The sequence below is a fragment of the Lissotriton vulgaris genome, unplaced genomic scaffold (assembly GCF_964263255.1).
Source record: "Lissotriton vulgaris unplaced genomic scaffold, aLisVul1.2 SCAFFOLD_1512, whole genome shotgun sequence".
NCBI lineage: Eukaryota > Metazoa > Chordata > Amphibia > Caudata > Salamandridae > Lissotriton > Lissotriton vulgaris.
The window spans coordinates 375,264-397,285 of NW_028250107.1; the positions used below are offsets into that span (position 1 = coordinate 375,264).

The following is a 22,022-nucleotide window of genomic DNA, read 5'->3' on the forward strand; positions in this document are numbered from 1 at the left end:
CTCCGCGTCCCCAAGTGATCCAGGGAACTGTAGATCAACTTCCTATACATGGTTGAGATTGCTTTTTCGGTCCGGGATCAATTAGTAGCTGGTCCTCCAGTAGGGATGCATCAGGCAACTGCCCCCCTTCCCGGATGTGACTTTGAAGAGCGTGGCCTCCTGCAAATGTCAGAACTGTTTCGAGTCGCCTAATTTATACTTTTGTTGTAGGATTGTGAAGGACACAAGTGCCTGTCCCCTCCACACATCGCCCGGCCGCTTTAAGCTAATCAATCCCCATTTTGTGAAGCCCTGCAATCCTCCCACTGCACTTAAGAGATCACCATCTTACACTGGAGTAATTTCAGTCAGCTTACCTTCTCAGCCTAAATACCTGGTAGCCTCTTTCCACACCTTTACCAATGTTTGGGTCTGAGTAGGTAGGGTGCACTCATACTTTTTTCGATACAGCACCGGGATGGGGTAACCTCTCTTGCCCATGGCCAATCTATCTACCGGGTAAGCAGGATCCTCACAGTCCACAATAAACCCAGTTGTTGACTGCCACCAGCTGCGTGGCCCAGTAATACTTGTGAATACTGCGGACTGAGATTCCAGCTTAATAAACTCCCCTCTGCAACTTACTCAGCGTGACGTGCCGCCATCCCACAACAGAGCCGAAGTTCTCAGACTACCTTTTGAAAACCCTGGGGCGTCATCATTTCAAATAGGGCCACCCGGCCCAGTAAGGAGATCGGGAGTGTCCGCAAGAGTGGGGCATCCCAGTGAAGACAGTCTAATTTCGGGAGTATGTTCCTGCCTGTGCTCTCTTGTAATGAACACAACCAAATATTTGAAGCCATGTAGTGCCACCCTAACTGTGCACCTAGAGTGCAGCCGCAGGGTCCCTGCCACCGGCAGGAATATTAAGGACTTCTTCCAGTTGATATTATATTCTGAATAATCTCCAAGTATGTGAAAAATGTGGAGGATTCGTTCACTCGAGAAGGCTGGTTGCGTGTCATATAACAAAACGTCAGAGTAGACAGAGATTCTGATCAACTGGAATACCCCATATGAGAGGTCCTGGTGAACCCAAACATGTGTAGACTGTATTATTGACACGCATGCGCACTAGAGGGGCCACATACAAGAGCTTAATAGTAGCGCCACTGGTTCAGCAAAGGATTGCCCTATTGCATATGGTACTCCATTAAGGTGTCAGAGATTTAAGCGCGTTCCCTGGTGTGGTATAAAGCACGATTGATCAGGATGAACCACTGTTGCAATTACGGTCCGCAGGCAGATCGCCAGGGTGTTCTCAAGGACCTTAGTCTCAATATTAAGCGGGGAGATAAGTCTATAAGACCCACACTCAGTTGCCGGTTCGTCCTTTTTGGGATGACCACCACCTCAGACGTTCTTTGGTCCTCCGGGAGACACCCTTATTTTCATGTACTCTGGAGGTACTCCCTGATTTTATCTCTCATGCTTTTATATAATTCTAAGCGGAGCTCATTGGACCCCGTCGCTTACTCTGTTTGCAAGGTTCCTATTGTCTTATTTATTTAGTCTACTGTCAGGTCTTGGTCTAGTGCGTCTCGGTCCTCATTCGTTAGCATTGGCAGGTCAGGTCTTTCAGGAAGTCTCTCTCAGTATTTCCATCCCCTTGTTGTCAGTGTCCTCAAGGATCCAGTTCTGTCCTTTGTCTTGTCTCTCTAACCATGCGAGTAACTCATTGGCTTTATCACCGACATCACAGAGACAATGCTGGGTCGCCAGCGCATGAGTGCCCACAATTTTTCATTAGTGCTCTTAATGTGTGCTGCTTCAGTTGATGGTGTAATGGGAGAGAAACTGATTCCCCACTTACCCAGCGTGCCTCCATGAAAGCACATTCCCTGTCCTGAGCCTCGAACTTCAATTTACGTTCCTTCGACATTCTCCCAATCAAGGCTTGTGTCTGGCCTCAAATCACTGCCTTGAATTTACCCTATAGCACGCAAGCTGATTCAACAGGCCACCCATTCTCCTTAAAATAGAATTCTGCTCTATCTCTCATACGAGCTTTGAACGTCTTGCCTTTTAAATATCACTGCACTTCTTTGAGCTTTCGCCTGACCATTTGATTTATTCCTTTCAGGTAGTAACCCAGAGCTATATCTATTTCTAGGTATTCCATTCTTAACAATAAATTAATTGCTTGGGCTCTCAATCTTGTGTCATATTTTATGAATATAGGTCACAGAATCCATTTTCTCACTTCTACATACATGAGACAATCAAGTAGGATGTGCATTATATCGCACTTAGTCCCTATACCGCACTTGCATATACCATCCGGGTACATCATTTCTGCCATGACTTCCCCCTCCACTCACCAGGGGATGATACCAATTCTCATTTTTAAGATAGCCCACCTAAATCCATGGTTCGGGAGTGCTTCTAGGTAAGGATATCCTGTATCGGTTTCCCATACTTCTATCATGTTTTTTACCGATTTTTGTTTCTTAGGTAACCTAAGTCCTGCGTTCTCGAGTACTCCTTCCTTGTGCTCTAAGTGCCCCTTTTGTAAAAACTGCCTCTAAGGGGTTTTGGGTTGTACCCACATCTAGGCAACAGATTGTCTCTTTTATCTTCTTTTTTGCCTCAACTGCCCATCTTAGATTACTATGTTGGATTTCCTCGCTACACCAATGTGACACCTTTTGGGCTTCCTCTAGAGATTGGCGTTTCCAAAATCTTGCCACCGCCATTCTGGCCTGGGTATTCCACCCTATCAATCCTGTTTCGAGTCTCATTGCCTGTAACATGGCTGACATTGGCAAGGACAATAGTGTTTTTACAGCTTTACCTTCCTCCCGATTCCAATCCCCTTTACCACTAAAGAATAGGACCTCTGCACCATATAATACTTGTGGGGGAACCATGGCTGTGAAAGCTTTTAGCATGGGTTTGTGTGACATATCTCCATAGATTTTGTTAAATTTTTTCAGACCACAAATGGAGGAAGAGGCTTTTGCATTTTGGTTTTCTACATGTTTGTCCCATTTTAGGGGTGATTCGAACCATAGGCCCAGATATTTATATTCTTTTACTATTTCTAATTTGGTTTTATCTAGATGCCAGCAGAAGCTCTTTGTCCTTTTACCAAAGCACATAACCTTTGTTTTGTCCATATTTACTATTAGCAATTTACTCTTACAGTATTCATTAACCCCTTCCACGCTCATGACGAGCTGGGCTCGTCATGGTGTAGCCTCCTCGCACGCTGATGACGAGCCCAGCTCGTCATGTTACATGGGTTTTTAAAATCTCAGCATACGAGCAGAATAACAATAGCGCGCATGAGGTTAAAATCATTTAATTTCCTCTGTAGCCCCAGCTCTATCTGATCAGTGATGACAAGATCGTCTGCATACAATAGGCATGAGACTTTCCTTCCGCTCATTCTGGGGTTAGCACTTTTCTCCACCTCCAGTACTGCCAGCAAGTCTGCTAGGAAGAATGAAAACAGTAGGGGGGCTAATACACAGCCCTGTCGTAATCCATTATCTATAGCTATTTTCCTTGTGAGTGCTCCCTGTGTATCTTTTACTGCTTGGGCCCAGTTTCCACTATGTAGTTCTTTTAATATCACTAGTAGGTCAGCTGGAATATCCTATTTAATCAGGCACTCCCAAAGTTTCCCGCGGTCCACTGGGTGGAAGGCTGCCCGGAAGAAGTCGACAAAGCAACAGAACATGTTTCCCCTTGGCTCTGTTGACTTCCGGGCCAGTGCCAGGAGTGCATAACAGTGGTCCATTGTGGAATGGCCTTCCTTAAATCCTCCCTGTTCCACAGGGATAATTAGGTTTGCTTCTACCCAGTTTTTTATTTTACCTAGCACTATTTTGGCGAAAATCTTCTCCCCAATGTCGAGTAAATTGATTAGTCTATAGTTTTTAGGACTATACATATCCCCTTTCTTGTGTATGGGCCGTATTATGGCCCCTTTCCAGGTATCGGAGAGTCTCCCGGTTTCGAGGATTATTTGGAACATATCCGCAAAGAATTTTGCCCACTAGTCTGGCTGTGTTTTAATTATCAGTGCCGGGAGGTTATCAGGGCCTGCCGCTCTTGTAAGGTTTAAACTCTTTATCGTTTTTCTAACCTCAGCGCCAGAAAACTCGGGTTTCATACCTACTACCAGACCGCTCCAGTCTGTGTGCAGGTTCTCTTCCCGATCTGTTTCTGCGCTATGCAGGTCCTGTAAATATTCCTCCCAGGCAGCCTCTTCAACAATACAGTTCATTGCCCCTCGGTGGCATTCTGCTGCTGAATTCCCTAGTTTCCAGAACTGGCGTAGATTCCTTGTTTCAATCGTCTCCAGAAGTTTTAACCAACATCCTTCTTTAAATTCTCTTTTTACCCTCCTAGTTAGCATATTGTACTCTCTTTTTAGGGCCACTAAAGCATTTCCACTGGCCTGATTCCCATTTTGGCCATTCCAGCGTGCCATTCTCCTGACTTCACCTTTCTTCTCCTGACATGCCCTTGTAAACCAGCCTGTTAATTTCCCTATCTTTCTTTTGCTCACTTTGGTTATGTTATTCCCCCATTTCCATCTCCTAATCCTTTACAGAGTATTTGGACAACCTCCTCGATTTTTCTTACATACCAGTCTAGAGTTTGGCCACTAACTGTCTCTAAATCTAGATTTTGTTGCAACCTTATTAGTCTTGAGATGTATTCTTCCGTTAGTTTAGTTGTGCAGCGTCTAGGGTAATCCATCTGTTGTTTTAACACTTGAGGACAGAGTTTTAACTTCACTTCAGGAAACTCTAGGGAGAGCACATTATGGTCACTCCCTTCTTTATTTGTGATGCTAAACCCCGAGACTAAGTGGAAGTTCCAGGGTGCCCAAAAACATAGTCAATAGGGCAGCTCTGTGCACCCAACTTAAAGGTTCTTTTGGCGGGACAGTCTTGAGGGCCCCTTCCGTTTAGGCAAAAGAGATTTTTAGCTCCTAGGAAGTTAACCAACTGGGTATCCTTTGAACCTAGTAAACATCAGGGAATGTTGCCTGTGGTATGTCATACGCCGCTAGTATTTCTTGGAAACAGCAATCTACATTCTTTGTGTGTAATTTATGGTTAAAATCTCCAAGAAGTATAATGATGTCCTTACAGTACCTTTCACATAGAGAAACCAGATCCTCTTTAAAAAGAGCCATTTCCTCCGCATATTGCTCCATGGAGGCCCATTGCATATACACGTTTATAATCAGTATTGGATCTAGATTTATACACTCTGATAACAGTATTCTACAAACTAGCAGCCATTTGCATTTTACAGTTATGTCCACTACTTTTTTCATAATTCTTGTAGACACCAGGGTCATTATTCCACCCGCAGGTCGCCCAAATCTATTCTTCTTTGCAAGTCGATTTAACTGGCAGAAACCATCGAAAATTAGTGTCTTGCCACATAACCAGGTCTCCTGGATACACATAATTTCTACATTTTCTCCAAATTCCTTTACTTTTTTTGTTTTTCATCATCTCCTAACCCATTTATGTTCCAGGAGACGAGTCTTATGCTATGTGGCATACCTTTTTCCTATTCAATGTCATCTAACCAACCTTCCTCCCCCTGCTCTTCCATGAATTTCTGTGGTAGGCCTGCCTGCCCTAACTCCTTGCTCCAGTTCCCCCACCACTGGTCGATATTCGAATTGTTTGCTATTATTTTGATGTTACCTAGCGTCTCGCCATCCTCATCCTCGTGCTCACATATCCTGACCTGTCTCTTTCCTAGGCCTGCGTGACATTTAAGGAAATGTTGTCCCTGCCATTCCTTCTCATCTACGCATACCAATACTTCGTTCTCCTCTAGCAGTCGAATTCCCTCCTTCTGTAACTCATTTGCTGCTTTCTTGATCGTCTCTATCACCAAATTGGAGTACAGTATAACTCTTGTAATCTCCTTCCCTTCTCTAGCCTGTACGAACCCCACTACCCTTAGGTCGTTCGTTCCAATTGCTTTCAAGTTCTGACATTTTGCAAATCCTTACAGCAATTGTGACCTATTTAGGGGCGGTCTCTTTCCAAGTTTCTTCCCCCCTTTTCTTAGGGGCGCCGGATTTAACTGCCCTTTTGCTGTTTCCTTTTTTAATGTAGTACTATAAAGTACGGATCCTTTTATGTCCCTTCCCAGTGTACCTCCTTCCTTTTTCATCCCTGGTTCCTCGTTAATTGTTTGCTTCCTTTTACTTACAGTTTTTTTTACCTGGGGCCCTTACTTTTTTGGATACTCTACTTCTTTGTCCACATCTATTATGCTCTGCTCTCCTTATTATCCTCATAGGCCATTTTGATATATATACTTGATGGCTCTCCTTGAGGTGGTTATCAGTTTGTAGCTGACCTTTCCCCTTAATGTCCCTATCTGGGATTGGAGTTTTATCTACAATCTTTGGCAAATGCTCCTTCCGTAAGGGCGGTTCATTGCTTTCCTCCTGTGCCTGTGTTTGTGGCTCATGGTCGGGGATTTGTCTTACCATAGCTGGCATGAGAGCCTTTATCCCCTGCAGCTCCCCCTCTATTTTGCCTAGGTAAACAATTTGATTATTTAACACCGTATTATTAGACAGGGTTACTTCTAATAGACCTTGCAGGGTCTTTTAGAGAATCAACATTAGATCCAACATAGAGACAGCAGACATTGATGATAAGTCCCGATTTAGATCTGGATTTAGCTCTTGAGTTGTATTTAGTTTGTCGACTTGCTTCAAACTGTTATCTAGGGTACCCAGCAGGCTTTTAAAGTCGTTTCTTTTCTGTCTTGTCCTGCTGCTCAAGGAAATTTCTGAAACTCTCTCCTTCCCTTCCGTGGGGATTGGGCTGTCCTGTTTTTCTGCTTTTATTTACCACTAGTTTTAAGCAGGTGGTAGATAAATGCATGTGGTTGATTTGGGGGGCGATGGGTGAAGCAGGGTAGGGAAGGGTAAAGAAATGTCTAACAAAGGGAAGAAATGTGTGTTTCCCACAGTTTGTAAAAAAACAGCATACGTCTTAGCTGCTTCTCCTGCACCCAGAGTCTTGTGTGTCTTTTCAGTCTAATTTTCCTGTCTGGAACAAAATTGTGTCCTGTATTTCTGCACCCGGTACATCCAGGTGCAGAAAAACCCAACAACTGATAATCAGGTTGAATAAAATGAGCACATGAAAGTACTCCTTAATTTCATTGCCCTTGATTCATTGTCTGGACCATAGTTGAGGGATATGTCTAGGCATAGTCCTCGCAACACACAATAGATTTGCTTGAGGCAGAGGCCAAAACTCAAAAGTCAGGATACTAGATACAAGTAGGTGGTAACTCAGGGCAGGGGAAAACGCCTGTTGTCCGTGGAGGGGAAATTCCCGTCCCAGAAATATACAATAAAAATTAATTAATAGTATCCTTTTTTAAATATCTGTTTGGTGCCAGTGCATATGACTTTAATTTCTGCCTTTGGGATTCTATGTTACAACTCTATAGGGTGCATGTATCCTTTGTGAGCTTAATAAAATGTTGAAAATTCTATAAATCCTCACTCCTACATCCAAGTACTCTCATGCTACCATTCTACACTCTTCTCTGTCTGAAAAACAGCTCAACATGTTCAAAATTCTGCAGCTCTGCATTGATTTGGCTTGTAAATTATATTTTTGGAATTTTTTATGTATTAACTATTTAATTTTAATACTATAGGTGATTAAAATTACTGACGAAGAAAGCAAGATTTAGCACTAAGCAACTGAAGTCAGTGCCATAAGAAGGATTATTTTGAAAAACTGAAGGACATCCAGCATTCTACGTTTAAACAATTTCCAAAATCTAGGTGTGGCGAGGAAGTGGGAGCTGAGGAAAGTACTATACTGTAAGTGAAGTCTCTAATTTAGCATTTCATCAACCCAGAGCAAAGCCATATCTGTGCACAGAATAACCTTCATCTAAAACATCATGTAATTCCAGAGAGGAAGCACACACTACATAAAAGAAAGTTATAACAAAAAGTTTCTTCTGCTGACCATCAAAGAAAAGACGCTGAGAGAAGACTCCGAAGCTGACACGTTAACAACCAAAAGATTGGAAAATAACATTTGTTCAACATCGTTTTTAACCAGTTACACAAGTTTGAGACTATCTGCCTCTGGGTAGAAAACCACGACCCACTCTGCTCACTCTTGCACAAACCTTAAAAATTCACCACTTTATTGTGTTCATAACCATCTCAGATAGTTTCCTTTTTATTGTGTACTGTTCTGTAATTCTATGTAAATCACCTCAACATTATCTGCTGTGCATGAGGGATATGTAAAACTGTTAAATATAAAAATGGATTAAAGGAGCACCGTTGCGCTATAGGTAATGTGAATAAATCCTCGTCTTCAGAACTACAAATCTTAACCTTACACCAAACATAGAAAGGGTAAAAAGAACTGATGTTCTGCGACTAATGATCCACAATAGTACTGTGCACGTTCTAACGCCTTCAGTTACTGCCATTACGTCAGTGCAAAAAGGTACTTATCAGTTTAATCATTAAATATCAGACTAACACCTTATCACTGCATTACTAAGAACCTATACAAATAGATTTGAGAAAAACTTCAGTCACAAAATAAGTTGCTGCCAGATAGGCTATAACCTAAAGACTATTATCTACTAGAAACATTTCGACATGTGTTACAGGGCTGCTTCCAGACATATTTTGGTCAATTCAAGTGTTAAGAAGATTACACACAATTTCTTTTAGAGATAAATGCTGAGCATCATCTAAACAAGCCCAGCTCTAAAATCAGGTTCACTCTTACTGTGGCATATAAGCAAGAGAAAACTAAACATAGAGATATTAACTCTAGGAATACACCTTATAAAAACACGACCTGTGAGAACAAATTCAGTGTTCAAAACCGCCTCAATCGAGGTAAAATAGCCTAAGTTGGGGGGATAAAGTTACATGTGCCAAAATAGATACAGCCATAAATCTTATCTCACTGAATTTGACAGAATGAACACTGGGGGAAACCACTTTCAGTGCAATGTATGCCAAAAAAGTTTTAGGCATAAATCTTCTCTCACTGAACATATGAGAATCCACACTGGGGAAAACCACTCTCCGTGCAAAGTATGCCAAAAAAGTTTCAGGCGTAAATCTTATCTTACTGAGCATATGAGAATCCACACTGGGGAAAAACCTTATCAGTGCTCTGAATGCCAGAAAAGGTTTAGTAGCAAACCGAGTCTATATCTACATGCATTAACCCACTCTGGGGAAAAACCTTACCAGTGCGCTGAATGCCAAAAAAGTTTCGGCCATAAATCGAAACTCACTGAACATATGAGAATCCACACTGGGGAAAAACCTTATCAGTGCTCTGAATGCCAGAAAAGGTTTTGTAACAAAGCGAGCCTGTCTCGCCATGCATTCACCCACTCTGTGGAAAAACCTTATCGGTGCGCTGAATGCCAAAAATGTTTCATTGACAAAAACAAGCTTAATCAGCATACAAGAACCCACACTGGGTATAAACCTTTTCAGTGCTCTGAATGCCAGAAATGTTTCAGTTACAAAATCAGACTCACTGAACATATACGAATCCACACTGGGGAAAAACCTTATCAGTGCACGGATTGCGAGGAAAGATTTTGTAACAAACAAAGCCTTTCTCAACATGCAATAACCCATTCTGTGGAACAACCTTATCAGTGCTCTGAATTCCAGAAATATTACAGTGTAAAACGTAGTCTCACACGGCATAGAAAGATTCACACTGGGGAAAAGCCTTATCAGTGCACTGAATGCCACAAATGTTTCAGTGAAAAAAGCGTTCTCAGTCAGCATATAAGAACCCACACTGGGGAAAAGCCTTATCAGTGCACTGAATGCCACAAATGTTTCAGTGAAAAAAGCGTTCTCAGTCAGCATATAAGAACCCACACTGGGGAAAAGCCTTATCAGTGCACTGAATGCCACAAATGTTTCAGTGACAAAAGCGGTCTCAGTCAGCATATAAGAACCCACACTGGGGAAAAACCTTATCAGTGCTCTGAATGCCAGAAAAATTTCCAAAACAAAAGAAGTCTTTCTCGACATACAATAACCCACACAGGGAAAAAACCTTATCCATGCTCTGAATGTCAGAAATGTTTCATAAACAAACTCAGTCTCATTCAGCATATAAGAACCCACACTGGGGAAAAACCTTATCAGTGCTCTGAATGCCCAAAAGATTTCACACTTAAATCACTTCTAACTGCACATGTGAGATTCCACACTGGGGAAAAACCTTACCAGTGCTCTGAATGCCACAAATGTTTCAGTGTAAAAACAAATCTCATTCAGCATATAAGAATCCACACTGGGGAAAAGCCTTATCAGTGCTCTGAATGCCACAAATGTTTCAGTGAAAAAAGCGGTCTCACTCAGCATATAAGAATCCACACTGGGGAAAAGCCTTATCAGTGCTCTGAATGCCACAAATGTTTCAGTGAAAAAAGCGTCTCACTCAGCATATAAGAACCCACACTGGGGAAAAACCTTATCAGTGCTCCGAATGCCAGAAATGTTTCAGTAAAAGAAGGACTCTTGCTCGCCATATAAGACTCCACACTGGGGAAAAACCTTATCAGTGTTCCCGAATTCCAAAAGTGTTTCAGCCAAACATCTAATCTCACTGAACATGTGAGAATCCAGACTGGTGAATAAAATTATCAGTGCTCTAAATTTCAGAAAAGATTCAGAGGTAGAGATGGATACAAGCGCCTTAAGAAAACACACCATCAAAACAATTCAGTGCTCAGAACGCCAGAAAAACATCAATTTTAAACGCAATCTCACTCTACATGAGCAGACGCACACACGGGAAAAACATTACCAACGCTGTGAATGCCAGAAATTCCTATTTGATAGGCACAGCCTCAGTAACCAAAAACGACTCCGTACTGATGAAAAACCTTGAGTGCTCTGAATGCCAGAAAAGCTGCAGAGAAAGCGCTATCTCACCCTGAGAAGCTCCACACTAGATAATAATAATAATAATAATAATAATAATAATAATAATCCTTATGTCATGAAAGGTTGAATCTGAAAGACAGTGTTATGCTTCATGAGAGATCCCACTCGGGGAAAAATCTTATGAGTGCTCGAAATGCAAGCAAAGTTTTGGTTACAAATTACTTCTCACTTGTCATGAGCAAACTCATATGGGAGAAAAAACCTTATTTGTGTTCTGAATGTCAGATAATGTTTAGTCTTGAATACAATGTCATTTCACATGAGAGAATTCGCGCTGGACTAAAGCCTTATACAGGAGGGGAAAGCCAGAAACGTCTTACTCAGAAAGGAGATCTCACTGAACATGAGACATGCATCCACACCAGGTGAAAAGTAAGGCGTATCTTGAGTTGCAGAAAAGCTACTAACAACCTGATTTTACATGAGAGAGCACATATTTTAGTTGCAATAGAATTCATCCAGAAACTCTTACAGGATAACTTAGGCTGCCCGCATGCAACCTCCAAAGAAATTTCAGGCCTTGAAGTTTTTTTAATTGCAACAAAATCCACAATTTGAGTATCTGAAAGTTACACAACTCTCAAGGTCTTTACTTTACACAGAGAAGTGTTAGTGCTTGCAAAAATCAACTAATTGCCAAAAAAATCACAATATTAATGTCTTACATTTTACTCCACCCAAAAGGCTTCTACTCACCCTTGTTTCTTAACATATGACTGAAATCTATATTTTCAGGATAAGATTAAGCTTAGGTAGAGTTCCTCAATGAAGAACTCCGCAAAGTGACAAAAAAACTCTGGCGCTCTAATCGGTGTTCCGCGAGCAGCGGAGTGCGTCAGGGTCATGCCCTTCTTGGTGATTTTGATCCAGGGGTGTTTGTCCCGCCCTGTAAAAATAATCGCGAAAGGCACCATGTGCAGCGCAAGAGGGTGCAGCTGCTTCTACTCGAGCTGCAGCTTTGTCAATGTGAAGGAAGGTTTCTCAACGCGAGTGGTTGTGACCTGCCGCGACCACTCGCATTGAGAAATCCGACGACCCGCTTTGAGAAATCGCCCCAGGAGGTTGATTTTGCTCGCCAACTAGACCTTGGCGAGCGCGAGCAAGGCAAAAATCTCGTCAGGTGGTGGATTTTCCTTGCTCCAGCACATGACGTTGAAGAGCGTGAGCATTGAAAAAAACCTTGCTACGCTCCACGGAGCGGAGTTTTTAGGAACTCTACGAGCTCCGCTGAGTTCACCACCCAGAATTAGATACTATACAACAGCAGGAAAACATAACAAACCAGTTCATTGCCTTCGGTAACGCTCTTTCTGGTGGATACTCCTTTACCTGCAGATTCCTTACCGTGTGAATATTCCCCACACACCAGACTGGATCCTCAAACTTTAAAGCAGTCCTGCTGCACGCAGTAGGAGAGATCATGCAGCTCAGTGTCGACGTCATTGTGCTCCACAAGTGACAAGCGGAGACGCATAGAAGCACTTCCCATGCGTACTGGGAACAACTACAGAGGCCTATGAGTTCATTATCTCACAGGTCTATATCACATATGCAGGCCCTGGCCAGATATTAATTCACAATTTTTATCATGATTAGAATTCAGATGAGGCCTTTCATTTCCAAAAATTCTAATTGTATTCTCAGCAGCAAGTGTTTAAGCTGTTCGGTGCTCATGACAAGGTCAGCTCGTCGTGCAGTACACTGGAGCTGTGCTTATGACGAGTTGACCTTGTCATGAACCATGGGATTTTAGGATTTTCAGCGCAGGAGGGGAAAAGCCTTAGCAGCCAAGGTGATATATAAAGTGTTGAGTGATGACTGCGCAGTGCTCAAGATGAAAGTGATATGATGATAAAACCGTCCGATCCACATTGTGTACACAGAAACAGGGCTGTAAATACTTTCGTACAATACAAGTTATGCAAAGGCGATTCTTAGAAGACATAATTTATATGAAATAGTCCCTGTATAGTCAATGTTTCGACCATTCCAGTTAATTACCGTGGTCTCATCAGGACGGTAGATCGCCGCCTCTCCAATATGCTTCTCAACTATATTCAATACAACCCAGTAAGGATTCTTCTGTATCTCTGGGCAGCGTACCTGGGAGGAACTCACATTCAACTAAGCAGTTCCAGCGCCCGTTCGTCGGACCAAACAACTGCAGCAGGTGACTCCTCGGCTCGCTGTCAAACAAGTTCAAGTGTGACACTTCCTAATGAGGCCATCGTCATTGACTGTCTTGTCTGTGAGAAGCTGCACCAGCCCTCCTGTGATGGTGGGCCGGAAGACCTTCACTGCCAAGTGAAATGCTCGCAACTCCAACAGCTTGTTGTGGAGTTGGGTCTCTGCCGGTGATGAGGGTTCCCTAGTCTCTGTCTCCCATATGGCCTTCCCAACTCAGAAGTGATACATCCGTCACCACTGTTAAGTCTGGGTGGAATAGGGAGAGGGGTCTGCCACTGGCATGATCTAATTCACTGGAGAAAATGTTGGATTCTGCCTACAATAGGGTGAGTCAGCGTCTGGAAGGACACAAACAGGTTTTGCAGCTGCACCAGTTGTATAGGCAGGTCACTCAGTGGCATGATGTCCTGGATGTTGTCTTTATGTGCCATGGCCATGAAAGAACTGGGAGACCTGTTGGGTTTGCAGCAGGGTCTGGCGCTGGCAGTGTTGAAAAACCCCACTGTAGCCAAAAGGGGACGAGATTTGTGATGAAATTGCGTGGCGGAGGGAGACAAGCAGTAAGGAGGCGCACTGATTGTATACCCCCCACCTGACAGGATGGTGACAGACCCCAACCACCTGCAGGGGAAACGTGCCACCTAATCTCATAGCTGCCAGGTGCTTTACTATGTAAGCAGAATGGTGGTTTACAACTGCGCTTACGTTGGGGCACCACATGTTTTTTTCCAGCATAATTTGGTGTACTCCCCCTGTGTGGGATGACAGCACCCGCCGAAGACTGCACCATTGTGTAGACTGGGACAGTGCACCTTCCATGTAATTCTGAACTGGGTCTTCAAATATGGTAAATTTTCTGTGCCTATTTAATTCAGGTATACAAAGAATGTGGTACTACTTGTATACTAGGGTAGGTCAAGGAAGATTGAATTTCTAAGGTGGCGGAAATGTTTTTGTCAAAGTGCTTTATTCCCTAAACACCCTCCCGTACCCTGAACATAATGAGATCATGTAGATTACACCTCTGTGTGCCTAATGCTGCCATTTGCATTTCAAGACCAGTGATTAATGTGGCTTTATTAAGTTCAAAGCCATTAGGCGTTCCCGAACTGTCTGATCGAGCTGCATTTGTACATAGGCCTTCCTATATTATGAGATTTATTCCTGCTTCAGTCTTTAATTGCGATGAATACTGTAATACCCAGGCATGAAGTCATCGTCGAGCTGCTTAAATAATCCATCTGTCTCCCCACCTCTTCCCCACTGCATCCTTAACCAGTGGCCTAGTCAGTGTGCCCTGGGCCTCAAGGTAAGAAAGGAAATGTGACCCCTGCCCTCTGTTTGGATTTTGGAAAACAGCAATAATCATTGTTCTGTGGGCCCCTCAGGCCTCTGTTTGAACTGTGACAAACAGGTCCACAGGGTTCAATGGGCCTTCAAGGCATCTGGGACCTGGTGTCACCGCACCTGCTGCACTAATAGGAAGCTAAGCCCCTGTCCTTACCAACCGAAACAGCCAAGTACTGATCTGGCCATATCTGCAGGCATGCAGCCTGCCTCTTCCACTGAAGGGATTTAGGTCGCATGAAAGCAGCATGCGGGAAACATTTATTATCTGAGGCAAAGTCAACCAACACCTCGTCTGTTCCAACCTGAATCCGTTTAAAACCAGGGACGAAAAACAGTTCATCGTCATCCCTTACTTATCAGAAGGGTAAAATAGATTCATCTAACATTACAGTGTACCACATAAAAAAATGTGATTCTGTGTACAAATTAGAACTAGCATGCATATAGAAAGGGGAGCCTTTGGCCAAAATAGCCATTTTCCCTACCCATACTTTTAACACAGCTTATACGAAAATGCTAATTACATTGTCATCCGGAAATAGTCATTAGCGCCTACTCATAAGCAATTGCCACTTAGAATTGTCTTTCACTTCAAGCTTTCAAAAGTAAATTGATTTAAAAGCAGTATTGAATTTTTTGACATTATGTACTTTTACCAAAATTAAGAGCATCAATTTTATGACACACCATAGAAAAAAGGAGTTGTTTATATATACTAAACCTCCAGAAACGTTCGATTAACCAGTTACAAAGTCACGTCTAGCTTAGTTAGTTTATAGTCTTCTTTTTTTTAATAGAAATTATTTTCCATTGTTGCTGGATCTGCATGACTAAACACTTATAAGGCCTCAAAGCCGAGACCTATTGGCTATGCCAATGCTTGTTAGTGATTGAGTACATTGAGCAGCAGAACTTTTGATTAAGTCTTGAAGAATGCCGCAAACACCTCTTTGGAGGGTTAATAGGCTGAAACATGTTGACCTCTTATTGACTCTAACAGTGCATATATGTTTCTCCCACAGTGCCCTGTTTTTAATCCTGGCCCAGGGGCGTACAAATAATGGAAACCACATACCCTTTAGCAAGTTTTAACTTTCACTCTGCTGCCCACACTACCCTGAGCTCATTATTGTGATATTTAGTATACCTTTCTTTACGACAAAATATGCCTGAACTCCTCCCTCTCAGTGAGGCGGTTGTTTCACAGTCATGGAGATTCCCAATAAGGAAGCATGCCAACTATGGTGGGTGAGGGATATTTCATTTTAGCTAGGTCTTCATTTGAAACAGTAATCCTCAGAGACCCAAGGGTTTCTTGATTGTGGTAGAAATACATTTTTACCCCTTCATTGTACGTTCAAGCACAGACCATTGCATGAAATGTTGTGATCTATGTAGGGAAAATACTCTGTGCACTGAGAAAATGTGTTAAAATAGCAGAAAGTTGATAATCGCATTTAATACCTTCTCAAACGTGGATTTATCTAGAAGAGAAGTCTGTTAATTCTAGCAGATGTTTGATACCACAAGATATAAGTAATTAGGGGATCTTTATCTGATATCTTTATCTGTAAATTATCTGAAATTATTGAACATAAACTTATGCACTTATTATTTCTAAAGATAAAGGAAGTTCTATATTTCTCTTTTCTAAACTAACCCCAGTGCGTATGACTACAATAACCACCTCTCTCAAATCAATATTGTGCTTGTTTATTGAGAAACCAGGAACTGCGCATCAGTATTTTTCTTAGGGAGCTTCAAGTTAGAGAGTGAAAACACTTTTTAGAATGCCCCAAAAATTGTGATAAAGATATTTCAATATGTTTGTCATAAATAATAGGTACATTTCATTACAATATTGAAATGGGAAATAACAGGAACAAATATTTACACAACATTACAAAAATATTAGCAATATAGGAAATACTGAAGTTCATGTACTAATAATCCATTTGGTAAAAAAGTAGTTGCTTGTAGAGTCAGCACACTACTGTGTCTGTGATTGCTTTTAAATAAAGACATTTTTTAATGCGCACCATTTTACTGACGGTCTGGGTTTCCCAGAGCTCCGCCGAAATGCCGCCATTGGGAGTTGGGGTTCCACAGGGATCTGTGTTGAGCCCGACATTGTTCAACATCTTTATGTCCCCCTTGGCGGCAGCGGTGGAGGCTTACGGAGCCCAGATCGTGTCCTATGCCGACGACACGCAACTCCTTTTCACATGTGCTAAAGACCAGCCATTTGATGGGGAGAGAATTCGGGACTGCCTGGATATGGTCTTTGGCTGGTTCCAGCGGAACAGTCTAAAGGCCAACTCCAGTAAGTCGGAGGTATTATTCTTCGGCTGTGTCACCGATCCCGAGTGGCGGCAGTGGTGGCCGGCCGCCATGTGTCCTCCGGCACAATCATCCTTGGTGGCCAAAAATCTTGGCGTTAAGCTTGATAACAAGCTTTCTCTCAGATCTCATGTTCTTGGCCTGGTTGGCACCTGTTTCGGCATTCTGAAAATGCTCCGCAAGTTTCTTCCACTTCTTTCTGCGGAGCATAGACGGATTACGGTGCAGGCGCTTATCGGATCCAGGCTAGACTACGCCAATGCTCTTTTCCTGGGTCTTCCAGAGTACTTGGTCCAGCGTCTGCAGGTGACACAGAACTCGGCAGCGCGCGCAATCTTTGGTCTGCATCGACGCGCACGGGCATCTGGCCTTCTGCGGACGCTGCATTGGCTCCCGGTCCGTAAGCGGATCATGTTCAAATCTTTGACGCTGGTGCATAAAGCTCTGTTTGGCTCAGGCGCAGGATATCTTCAGAAGAGATTGGCTTTCTATCGCCCTGCTCGCTCACTGCGCTCGGAATCCCTTTTCACGGCTGTGGTTCCTCGCGTGAGGAAGGCCCGGATAGGGGGGCGCTCCTTTAGCCTCAAGGCCTCCCAGCTGTGGAACTCGCTTCCACTGGAACTTCGCAGCACTCCCACCCTGCTTCAATTCAGAAGGAATTTGAAGACTTGGCTTTTTAACCTTTCTGTTTAGGCGTTTTCTTTTCTTTGTTTTCTCCGGGGCTTTTGTTTTTCTTGTTATGTTGTTATACACTGTAGCTTTATGTGGAAAGCGCCGGGACACTCTTTTAGAGTAGCCGAGCGCTATATAAACATATTTTAACATAACATAACATAACATAACTTTCAGATTTACAAATGTCCTCTTGGGTTACTAACTCCTGTTACTGTTTTCAGCCCACATATAGTTTCAAAGCTTAATACATACCTTAAGGATGTATAAAATATTCAGAAGGGAAACTATTAACATTCCCCTTCCAAATTCTGAATTGTTAAATGGGCTTAGTACATTTAAAAAAGGGGTTTATCATTTACAAACTCTGTGAATTACCGAACCAGTGGATTTTTTAAACAATAAAACCCTTGGTACCTGAGGCCATTTTTCTCAATTCCCTCCAAATTAAGTTTACTAATAATGTTAGTTTAATGATAACCGGTGCATGTACCTATTTAGTGTTAGCGTTGCTTCAGATCAAATAAAAACCATCACACATAACTCTTATACAATACTTAAAGACAGAATTGCTGACATCCAGCTTTAATGTTTTGTTAAATATATTTGCAAATGTCGTCACTTAAACAGGAAAGCAGCTAAAGCAGTCTCTGGACATAAAATAGGATGTAATCATAATCTTTAGATACATTTTCTGAGTTTCAGGAACAATGTGTGTCTTCTGGGTTTACTCCAATCCACTATAATAAACATATTCAATCCTTTCAGATTTGATCTGTTTGTACTGGTTTCTATTGCAGACAATAATCTAGATTTAGAGCAAGGGTCAATCCCACCCATGGCTTTTAAAATCTATTTATCAATGATCTCTATTAGTGTTATCGCAACTAAAACTGTAATAGAACTGATCTGAGAGATGGACCTTCAAGTATTATGCTCAGTCAACTTATTGAACAAACTATGGAGTTAAAATCTGAATAGATTAGATCCACAAGCATTGCCTGACCACTGTATTTTACATCAATAGATTACTTATCAGCACATTTTCTCTAAGTACAATTAAGTCATCTTCTATTTTTCGCGGAGCTCGTGCTGGGTCTGTTTGAACTCTTTTAAAATATGACATTTTAATCCAAAAGTTCAGGAATTCTAGTTTCAAGCCTGGTCAAACCTTAATGAATGCTACACCTAAAGATGCCTTTCTGTTCCTACATTTTATTATGCACCATGATTCAGAAATGGCATGTTTTTGCTTTCGGAGGTAACATTCTAAACATATTTAATATTGTTGCCATCCGAAACATTATCACTAATTTGAAGATAACATCAAGTGGTTCTGTGATGCTTGCTGGAATGGGAAGTGTTTAATCAAAAGGTGGATTGAATTCAAGTTTAGGTGACAATTTAGCAAAAGCGTGTGGATTTTGTATATATTTAAAATTGTTGATCTCCAAAAAGGCCTAAATCAGTAAATTAAATTTAAATTCAAGTTTATCATTTTAATCCTATTGTTGCAAAAGATGTGATTTTGAACCCCATGAGGCGGTTCCTTTCAGAAAGCATTCAGGTTGTAATCATGAGTCAAATAATGCTGAGGAGGTTAACATATTCAAATTGAATTCTAATTACGCATGAAATGTTCATTGTTCAATATATTTCTTAGTATTTTAATGTGCAGACTTTATTGCTTAAGGAAAATAATTAGAATTTGTTTTTCTATATGTAGGAAGCATTACATTAATGAAATCTCTGTATCCCACCTTCTTTCCTTTCCTGTTCTTCATGAACGTTTCTATTGTTGAACTTTAAAGATTGCCCAAAATTAAGAATTGTGCTCTACATAACTTTGCTGTGTTACAGTATGTTGATTTTTATGTACAACTTTTGTCTCATGTGTATAGCAACTGATTGTTTTGCTTTAATAATCAGCTTATGTTTATTAGGTTTTATTATTCAATAAAATGTTTCAAACACAACAAATGGTAGATGATATGTATTTACAACTGCAGCACTTTTATTGTATGGGCGCTTTCAAAGGGGCCAAAAATATGGTCTGCGGGTTGACGGAGTACCACATTGGCATCAGCAGGGAGAGATTTGGGCAGGTGATTGGGGGTATATGTAAGGCTAGAGTAGGGGGAACAAAGCATGTACATTGTGGAGACTGTGACTCCTGGAGTTAATGTGAGGGATACCATGCTACCCTGTAAATGAATCCCCTAGTGATTATTATCAACAAACTTTATTCGGTTTTATAAAAGAAAACCATAAAAGTCATACATAAAATGATGAAACGTCTTCCAAGTTACAGATTGACAATTATAATATGTCCAAGTTAATCAGAACACAAGATACAAATTCATGAATTACAGTACAGAAGTTAATTGCAGTTTGACCTGAGTCTAACAGCGACCCGTAAAAAGTTAATCGTATGCAAAACAGTGTCTTTAGAGAGGAGTTATAAAAAGATAAGCGCTGGTCTCACCCGCCTAAAACCCACTTTTTTGAGAATGGGAATAATAAATACCTTTCTAGGGACAGCATAAAAACTACAAAACATTATAAAGAGCATCATTTCCTGAGGAGACTCACTGTTGCAGCCACAGGACATGAGGCACAGGCCTCTGTGGGAGCCACGAGGGTGTACCAAGAGGTAATGGAAGAGGTTGAGCCAAAACCAGGTCAATAGAAAACAATCATGGATGCTTTTAAGCCCTAGAAGATAAGGTTCGGTGGTTGGTACAGTTTTTAACACAATGTACCTACGTACACTAGGCTTACACCACTCATTTCCCTCTCTATCACAGCGGCTCATTCTTAAAAAAAACTCTTTGACCAGAGAAAGGTCCCTCTTACATATGCGCTTAGGGTTAATAAATAGTTCCTACCTACCAACTCTTATATAGTGGAGCCATCGGATGCTTGAGACATGGTCAAGTGAAAGGCATTCCCGTAGGACGTCTTTGCTACGTGTATTTTCTTGCTTAGCCCAAATATTAAGCCACAAATCCAGGTAACGGAAAGCCAGTAAATCTGAAAGGAAAGGCATCCCCAATTCTTCATGCACGACATAAAACGGGGTGCTTTGTGGGACAGAAAGGGCCATCACAGGAAAGAGTTTTCAGCACTTTGCACTGCCCCTACCCCAATGTGGCCCAATATCTCACGCCCATAACTAACCTTTGAGATATTTTTGGCTTCATATATCTTCAAAATAGCCCCTATTTGCTTCCCTCGGACTCGGTTGGCAAAGTTAAAAAACATCTGCAAAAGCTTTCCCTAGATCCCCTTTCTTCCAAGTAAGCAAAGGGCAACAACTGAAGGAATCGTCAAACACAACTCCCAAATAGGAGAAAACATTGGTCTTCAGCATTGATGAAAGTCCGAGTTTAAAAGTGAACTGCTTAGCTTTACGATCTTCCACCTGCATAATGAACGACTTGGCATGATTAAACGAAAGGTCCAAGTCCTCCATAAAAAGGGCAAAATAATTCAGAAGAAGCTGTAGGCCCCAGTTGCCCTCCTATAGGAGTGGCAGGCTATGCTCGGCTAACTGGGGACAATCAGCATTTGTGGCCAAAAGGGCCTTCTCTAAGGAATTAATATATAGGTTAAAAAGAAAGGGTGCTAAAATGCACCCCTGACACACCCCTCTCTTGAAGTCAAGCTGACTGGACACTTACAGATCCTTTGAATAGCGGACAACCGCGGTTGAATCACGGTGAAGATCCCTCAGAATTAAAACAATGTTACTGTCAATGCCAATGGAGGACATCAACTGCCACAGCTTGAACCTATTGACACAGTCGAATGCTGAGAACTGGTCAATGAAGGCTAGGTATATGGGGCTGGACTAGCCACAGTGTAATTGTTCAGAACCATGTACAGGTTTAAACACTGTTCCACAGTGGAACGACCTGATCGAAAGCCGTTTTGGATATCAGATAAAAAGTCGTTTTCATCAGCCCAGGATACAAGTGTGTCAAGTACCATGCGACCCGCCACCTTCACCACAGAGTCCAGAAGAGAAATGGGCCTATAACAGTAGGTCCTGTCACGATCTCCCTTTTTAAATACCAGGACTATAATCGATAAAGCCCAAGAATCTGGGCGGCCAACCTGGACTCCAGCATTGCTAACAGCTGTGAGGACAGGCACCCAGGTTTCTACGTGGGAGATGTAGAGATCTGTCGGGATCCCATCTGGTGCGGGGGGCCTTGTTTTTAGACAGACCTTGCGTGGTGAAAATAAGTTCTGACTTGCATTCCACCCTTTCCTGCCCCTCAGTTGGCGGGGTTTCTGACTGGAAGATACCTTTGAAATGATGTACCCAATCCTCTGTTATATGGGCATCCAGTAAATTAGCATTATTCCCAGATAGAAATGGGCTGGTAATAATGCCCCAGAACTTTGAGCTATTACGCATTGTACTAGCCTCCACTAAATAGAT

General features: G+C 42.0%; 1 pseudogene; it reads left to right on the plus strand.

The window, feature by feature from the left end:
- The first annotated feature begins 8,965 nt into the window (after positions 1 to 8,965).
- LOC147663370 (uncharacterized) lies at positions 8,966 to 11,091 on the plus strand (annotated as a pseudogene).
- Positions 11,092 to 22,022: the final 10,931 nt, after the last annotated feature.